Source organism: Lagopus muta, chromosome 3 (assembly GCF_023343835.1).
Source record: "Lagopus muta isolate bLagMut1 chromosome 3, bLagMut1 primary, whole genome shotgun sequence".
NCBI lineage: Eukaryota > Metazoa > Chordata > Aves > Galliformes > Phasianidae > Lagopus > Lagopus muta.
Genome location: NC_064435.1, coordinates 70,824,675 through 70,834,146, shown reverse-complemented (window position 1 = coordinate 70,834,146; position 9,472 = coordinate 70,824,675).

Genomic DNA, 9,472 nt, shown 5'->3' with positions numbered 1-9,472 from the left:
GCTTTATTAGATCAGATTCACTTTCTGTAATATTCAGGTCTATAAATATCTAAGGTGTAGGGGACAGAATGGCGAGGCCAGACTCTTTTCAGTGGTGAGTGGAGACAGGACAAGGGGAAACGGCCGGAAACTGCAGCATAGGAAGTTCCACACAAACATGCGCAAGAACTTCTTTACAGTGAGGGTGACGGAGCACTGGAACAGGCTGCCCAGGGAGGTGGTGGAGTCTCCTTCTCTGGAGATGTTCAAGACCTGCCTGGATGCCTACCTGTGTGACCTGCTGTAGGGAACCTGCTTTGGCAGGGGGGTTGGACTCGATGATCTCTGGAGGTCTCTTCCAACCCCTACAATTCTGTGATTCTGTGATTCTGTAATGTCTTGGAAACAGTGTCTTACAAAGCGGAATATAATCAGTAAGCAGCCATCTTGCACTGGCTGGACATTAATAATTTGGTTGTCATGACAACAACAACGTATTTAAAATATGAATGTAACTGCAAAATGTGCAAAGAAAATACCTTTCAAAAATAAAAAAGGAACTGACAAAATTTTCAGTAAGAAAACTTAATAGAAGTCTTTAATTAAATCTTTTATATTTGCTACCACACAGATTCCTTCAAGTCCCAAAGAGCAGGTGATTGAGCATGCATGAGCTGGAAAAGCTGCAGGTACCAATCAAAACCAAGCAATTCTGTATTACTACATATATATATAATGGAAACCATTTTATTTACCAGCTTTACCAGCTGGTAAGTGGTCTTCACTTTACCTCTGATATACTGCAGTAATATTGAAAAATAGATTAACATTGAAGTATTTAACATTTATATTCTGTAATATGGTAAAATTGTAAATGAAATGTGAAATATAGATTCTCCCAATCACAATAAATGTCCTAACCATAAACAGTCACAAAACTGCCACTCAGTATTATTTACAAGGACATGAAATTTTCAGTTAAAGATTTATATGGCCAAGGCAAATGTGCTTTTTGATTCTTAACTACTAAACATAGGCGTTTCCAAACAAAACCTTTTAGAATGCTTACTCTTTATTAATCTATACTATAATATATAATTTTCTTTTCTTTCCCTGGAGAAATACGAGCTCCTCAAATTAAAGCAATGAGATGTAGTACATCCAATGTAATTATATACCCAAGTGCCTAGTTTAGCGTTTTATAGGTTTCAGGACCTAGTTATTGAATCTTGAATTTATGTACTTAGTTGCATAAAATTATTTTTCCAATAAACTATTGCAGACCACATAATTAGTTTTGTTTTGTAAAAAGATATGCTTTTAGTAATTCTTCACTGAAATTCGACCTTTTTACCCTAAGAATCTGAAAACAGAGAGTAATAATTTTTTTTTTTTATATAATAAGTACAGAACAAAATAAAAATCTTAAAGGAAATAGAATAAACTTCAGGGAATCACTGTATTCTGTATCTTCCATGAATCAAAAAGAATAGTTTAAAAACTTTCTATTTCTTAAATATAAAGTATGAGATAATAATATTCATTTGTTTCCATTGAAGGAATATCACATGGTGTAATAAATGGTAGATTTTATCAAAACTGAGATTATAACAGCTGGACACTAATCAATCTTCAAGATAGGTTAGGTTAAAAAAATAGTATATCGGTCTGATTAAGAAAGAAGATAAGTAATTACTTCAAAAATTTACCTACAAAAATGTTCAAACTGTGACTGTACATATATTTTGATGTAATTCTGTTAGACTACTCAAAATCTTAATGTTATGTAGGGTAATTAAGTATTTAGTAATCTGAGCAGTTACACATAATGCGTGATGCATAGAGCTTAATTTTCACAAAGTCACAAAACTTTGTCTGAAGGAAGGTGAAATTACTTTGAACACAAGTAAGTACTTCGAATACAAGTGAAGTACTTTGATACAAGTAAGAAAAAACAGAATTGTTTGAATTCCTGTAACTCACGGAAAACTTTTGAGCACTGCATTTTGGAATCCTCTACAGCTTCTTCCTTCCAAGTCAATTAACAGGGGATGATATGCTGAAGTACACTGTAAAACTGCATTTCAATAGGAAATTCATATTTCTGGTTTTGTTCTGTTTCCTTTCATCTGAAAATGAGATTAAATATTCTCTCTAGAAGAAAAGAAACCCTTATTACAGCTTACTGAAGGGGAGAAGAAGTAAATGGAAAAGTTTTGTGCCCATTAAATACAAAATAAGCTAAAATATAACCTTAATAATATCAGAAGATATCATAAATTCTCTGGTTTGTTTACAACTTTGGACATGAAAAACAGTTATTTCTGGCAAAGCATCACTTAATTTAAACTCCTTAAATTTATGTGTTTTAGTGTGTTATTACATTTGTCTAAGTTGTATTTCTATTTTTGTTACTCTGATTCAAACAATGTCACTGCTGAATAACTACACTTTCTAAACAAATTTTGAACAATTTCCATTTTCTATTCATCAAAACTTTATAAACTTATTATTACTACTGTATTTTTATCACAACAAATGTCCAAGTTTAAAACAAACTATGAAACTATTAGAGAGGTAGTATTTTTCTTTCATTTTTTTTTTTTAAGATCAGTTACCTTAAATGATTGGAATAATCAACTATGTTTAATTTTATTTTCTGTTGTAGTTGCTTCATGCATGTAGGATGAGTTGTTATATTTTAAATGTTCTAGATGCCTAACCCAAGGCAGTTTGCCGTCCATTTGAATAGTTACTGTGTCTTTACTACATGATGAAGGTACTCTTCTGGCTTCAGAAAATCTTAACAAGTTAGTTAACAATCTGATCTTCCACAGTGACAAAGTAGCCAAGATGTGAAATAATTTTCTGTATTTTCTTTCTGAAATTTCCAAGTCCTCGGCTTGAACAGAACCCTTATTTGTAAAAAATATGTTAGTTAATCAGTGAATATGTCTCCCTCATGCAATAGGTCACTGGGTACACTATCTAAAGTAAAGATTTGTACCAAAGGCAGAGCTCCAAACTGCAAGGGGTGCTCTGAAAGTAATGCCTCCTGTTTCATTATGTTGGCCCACTGTGCCAAAGGCAGATGATGGTGGTATGGCAGTAGAGGTTGAACCTTCTCACCAATATTCCATTCCATTTTGATGTTGCGTGACAGATGGCAGCAGACTGGCAGTCTGACAGAATGGTGACAGGCATGAAGTGCAGAAGAAGCAAAGATGTGTCACTGAAGTCTTCCATGCAGAAAAAATGGCACCCTTTGACATCCGTTGATGCTTGCTGAACATTTATGGACACCAAACAGTAGATGTGAGCACAGTGAGATGGTGGGTGATTCATTTAAGTAGCGGTGACAGCAAAGTGAAAAGCAAATCACATTATGGATGACCATGCAGGTTTTTATGTGCACAACATGCAGGCTTCTGCTCATCGCTGGCGCAAATATAGCTATATTGAAAACAGAGAGTTTTGTAGCTGAGAATTTGTTCTATCAGATGTGCTATTACACTCTTTGTATCTGCTGTATTTCCATGGAAATAGATAGAAGGAGTGACGTGCATACAAGAGAAGAGAACTATATGACATGGAATGACTTCTGCCTTGCTTTCTATTTTTAGGTATTCCTACAATGCATTTTTCAATGCACTGATTACTCTTTTGAGTACCGCATTCTCTACATGGAGGTTAAATGTTATATCCAATGGTTTCAAAAAATAGGTGTTAAAACTGAATGAACTCAAAATATCCATTAGTTTAATGCTTAAGTAACTTTAAAGGAAGCAGTGATCTGTCTCAAATTGCTTTCTCAAATTGGCAAGAACATGGATTTTGACTTGTCTTTTCTAATACCTGGTAAATATCCAACTTGTCAGAAAGTTTAAAACGAATCAATCACATAATCAGTTTTCATCCTGGTTCAGAAGGCAGTTGAGGCTTTTTTTTGAATCTGTTTTTTTAGAAGTAAATTTTATTAGAGATCTAGTATTTACTGAGTGAAAGAAGTATGATTATCGGTTTTATGTTTATCCAAGGTTAATAATAAAACTTGGAAGTTAGTACAAAACTTGTTTAATTTACTAGATATAAATACGTTCATCAATGCCTGATTTGTTTTCTGTATAGCAATATTTATTTATTGTTTTTCTTTCTTTTTTTTCCCAATAATTAGATTTGATCTAATAATGATTCCTGTATTAAACTGAGGATTACAATAATATCTTGTCTATATATAAGGTCTCCTTCCTTTTTGCTCTTTTCAAGATCTTGAGATTAACATTGATTTTTATATGACTGAATTTTTCTATCCATTGTCTAATATAATAGGAAAAAATCTTAACGTAGAAAGAAATCAGAAATGTAAATTAGAGATTTTTTATCCTTATAAATTATTCCCAAAGCAGAAATTGCTTTTACTGATGAAAGCAAATATATAATTTTTTGATTTATTGGTAGTGCTTTTTAAATTTTGTTTAGTTTTTTGAACTTTAGAATATTTGATTTTTAAAAGCATTCATTCTTGGTAGCATAAAATGTATCTCAGAAGTTAATTTAAAAGAATACAGGCAAGAATTCTGACTCTTTTTGCATTGCCAGGTATGGTTTTGAAATGTGGTTGTGTAAACAAGGGTGTTCCCAAAGTATTTTTATTTTCATTGCACCTCTGTCACATTCTATTGAAGATTAAATGTGATTAGTCAATTTCAGGGGAATTACACAAATGAAGATCCACTTCATTCACCCTGCTATTTTCTTACTACATTTGTGCATGTGAGGTATGAATTGAACCTAGGTGCATCAAAGCTGGAGTGGATAAATCGAATTTTTGAAGAATAGAATTACATGGACTGAAATAAGTAGTAAAAACATGGACCAAATGTGAAATATTTACTTGAGAACTTTAAAAATTCTAGATGAACAGAAGATACCTTCAATAAACAAAGATAATTCAATGACTGATATCAAGGAAAGAAGAAAAACATTAAACTACTTTTGAGGTATTTATTTTATGCAAAATATTAGATTTGAAACACCTTTTTCTTTCTTTCATTGTGAGAATGCCCATGAAAATACACTAAAATCAATTGGAGCCATGCTGCTTTTAAGTGTATGATCCCATTACTCTGATGACATGGCACTGCTGTGGAGTGGCATAATAGGGAATTTATTGAAGCAAACATCAACCCTAAGTATTTATATATGAAGTCTTTAAGAAAATGCATTTCATGTATTCATACTCTCTCACTCACATAGAAACACTTATCTAAGATCAGTTATGTACAAAATGAATGACTTGCCACTTTCAAGCCTACTTCAAGTTAGTTCTCTGCAGCTGTTCACTGGAGATGGCAATTTTCAGGACAGGTCTTTTGCACTATTTAGAAGTAATAAGTCTTGTCTGAGAATGTGGCTTATTTCTGTGTCCATAAATCTTCAGTTAATTTATTAGACTTTATATATTTTTTCCCTTATTTTATGGTTGAAATATGTTTCCATAATCTCTGCTACTGATAAGCAAATAGAAAAAAAAAGAAAGGTGTATTCTGTATGTGGCAACATAGTTGCCACCCTTGTATGAGAATTGAGGTGGGAACCCACCTATGCTGCATTCTTAGAGTACAAATCTTTTTGTCTTAAGAAACACAATTCTTAGTGCTACCTCTAAGAACAAAGCCTGGGTGCCATTGCTTCTCAATGCAGGCCGCCTTTAAAACCTTTTCTGCTGTTCCTTCCTTTCATTCACTGTGCATCCTACAAACTTCACTATTTCTAAGTATTATAAATCCATGCAGTATGACTGTGCAAAATTATCTGAGGGTTTGCCACAATAATATTTCAGAGAAAACTGGAAGCTTGTTTCTGCAATTTTATTAGGCAGTATTTATTAACCCATCCTAAGAGTTCATCAATTTTTGAATAATGATCAACGGAAGGAACACTGTTTAAAGAGATTGTTTTCATGAAGAACAAAAGCTTTTTCCAGCTTGAGGCTGCAGATAGAGCTTCTTTGAATTTTCTGCATGCTTTCAGCAGCTCTGTACCAATGAATCAGATTATTACTTTAAGGAAGGGTGTACCATGAGATTCCTTTCACATGAAGTATGAAGTCTTACAAAAACTAAGAACACAACACACTCTGTGGTGGTGAAGTTCCATATGTGTCTTACATTTGTCTAGATGTTCTGCTGTTATATTAAGTTAAGGTAAGAAAATACAGGTTCTGGATAATACTGTGTAATGTAAGCATTCCGATTACTTACTGAGATTCTGTTTTTCATGTATTATATGTCCGTAACTCACATTGAACAAATCATTATTATAATGTTTAGGATCGGGAAAATAAGCTCTTACACTTTAATCTGACAAAAGATGCTCACTTAAATGTTGATCATTTACACTCTATTTTCTTTGTTGTTCACAGGAGGCAAGTCATAGCAAGCCATGGGGCATCTTAAAAGGAAGTTTTATTTTTACTTTCTATTTATTTATGAAAGCATTGCAGTTCTTGACAATTACACACAATTTAGCAATAACAGCAACATTTATCTTACAGAAAAACCATGTGATTTCTGTAATACCATCTATTGCAACTTCATATATAGGTATTAATAGGATTAATTTTAAGTGTAACAATAGAGATCAGTGTTGCTGTTCTGATCCCCTAGCTGACACCTAAAGTTAACTCTTCAAATAGTATAAAAATCTAGGAGTCATAACTACTGTCAGATTATTGAAAAAGATGTGGGATATTTTGGTGTGCGGTTTTGGCTGGATTTTGCAAGGAAGTTTCTCTTATATAATGCCTGCTGAGTACTTTCTTACTGCCAAAAAGCCATATGATTAGATTATCTTCATAGTTAAATAATGTATCTGAAACATGAGAAGAGGAAGAAGCTTGCTACATGAAGATAGAGACTTAGTTTTTTAATTTAGACCATTTTTCTAGGCCTGGAGTAAGGTCTTGCAATAAAGTGAGCCAACTTAAATATTTTGTTTGAAAAAATCTCTGGGAAATTATAGGTATACAAACTCTTTCACTTCTACCCAAAAGCAACATACCAAGCCATCAGAAAACATCTTCAGGCACCAACTTACGTGTGGACATCAGTATTTAAACGTGAATGTTTTGACTGCAGAAAAGTCTAAGAAATGAAACAAAATAGGATATGATACTAGGTTTTTTAATTACTACAACAAAAACTTGTCATTATATACTAGACTTAACAGATTATAGTAGGATAGTTGACAGAAGCAACATTTATCGTTGATAAATTGTTTGCTGTGTTTGAACAGAATCGTAGACGACCTACTATACAAATTTACTCAAGATTTTACAACAAATGGAACATTGCAGGACTCTTTCTGAATGTCAATTTAGAGCAGAAACGTATTTCAATAAATGCTCATATAGTCCTTGAGAAGTCATTCAAAACACTTTGTTTATATTATCAAACACCTGGATGTGGGTATTCACTGCTATATTCTATTTATGTAAATTTAGGACATCAGTATTGTCAGTAGGATTCTGCTGCTATTAGTGGTGTTTCTCTGCTGAGCAAGAAACTGATGTGCTGCTGGCTTTCAAACAGATTCTCCTTGCTCACAAAATTTACAGTAAAAATCAGTCTATAATTTAGATCTGATATATGTTGGAAATTTGGGCATGTTTGGCTGAGGTCAGAAAAAATGATTGAGATCATGGCTAAAAGCATTGCAGTATGGACGAAGTCCTTTGCAAGCAAAAATGCACAGCTCCAACAGCTAGTAATTAAGTAGAGTTAGAATGGCTTTAGTTAGACTCAGGACTGCAGCAAAGACTTTGGGCAGACAGTTAATGGATATAATTTGGCAGGAAGTGACTTGGCAAGGAGTTAGGAGTTACAACACTGTACTTTAATGCCAGTACTGCAGGACCAGTTTTTCAGGGGAGTTAACTCTAAAGGGAACATAAGAACTATTAGACTGACTTGTCTTCTGAAAACTGAATTACCTGACAGTAAAACCATTAAGATATACTGGGCCAGGGAAGCATCCGCAGTAAATCAAGAGCTTGCGAGACTTATCATTACCACATCAGAGAGAATTAAGATGAAGAACTAGGTACACTTCCTTGGAATTCTTTTGCTATAAATGCCCAGAGGGTTTAAGACAGGTGCACTTGGTGCAGGAACTCGCTGAGGGAGGGAGATATGAACAAACTTACAATAGTGCCTGCATGACTCACCAGTCCTCTTCTCATCTTCCACATTTTATACTCATATACAATTGTGTGCTTTGTACACTCTTTGTCCATTCCCTTAAAATTATTCAGTCTTTCTGCTTACTAAAAACAAACAAACAAACAAACAAACAAAATAACTTCTATACTTCTCTTTTGAAGAGTAGAAAAATAACCTGAGGCATCCTTCTCTCCCTCTGCATCTATAAATTAAACAGCAAATCTGACTAGACCATTTTTGAATAATCTGCTAAAAATTCTAGCAATAATAAACCCAAGCTTTCCTTTTCTTTCTTTCTGCTTCTTTCTCTCCTACTTCCTTTTTTTTTTTTTCTTTTTCTTAATTTTATTGTGTAAAAGTGTGTAACTGTGTATACAGAGTAAGAGTTAGAAAGATCTTAACCTAACACCAATAAGTTAAATGGCAGCATTACCTGATTTGAATTGTGATTAAACCAGGAAATCTCTTTTAAAAATATCACCCAGAATGTTATGGGCGCATGCTAGGTTTCAATTAAACCATATTTAAATCTACCTTAAGCTGATTATTATTGTTCTCTATAATACAGCTACTACAGAACTAAGATTCTAGGATTTGGAATACACAGAACAAGTTATTCTTTTGAAGCTTTTTTCACAATGGGCATAATTCATTCTTAAAATAATGCAAAGAAAGCATACAGGCTGTATTTGCTTAGCCAGTTAAATCTGATTCAAAATTCATCCTATCTAAAATGTTTGAAAAACATTTTATAGTGTAAACTAGTGTAAATTCAAAATTCATTTTAAAGATTTCAAGTAATTTATACCTAAGATACATCAAGTTCTACCACAGAAATGCTGCTAAGCAGGGTACTTTTAAAGTCAAATGAGAACTGATTTATTTACTTGCTCATCCTAAAACCATCAGGCTTTATTTTCCACCTTCACTGTTATTTAAAGTAGTTTCTAAGATTCCTTGAAATATATGAGTAACACTTTACAAATACAACAATTTTTTTTTAATAATTTAGTCATGCATTACTATTATATACGGTTCTCCATCCAGATGATTTCTGTGATGTGGAGCTAACCTTGCTAGCTATTGTTTTCTACAGTTTGTCATTATGTAGTATGATTGTTCAATATAATCACATCTTTTAAAAGGCTATACTGGAATGACTTAAGCGTATTATATTCGCATTTTTTTATAGATGTGTCCCTATCAATCAGATCTTCTTTGTATATCTTAAGTCTACTCTTACAGACATAAAATGCATTTTTAATTCCTAT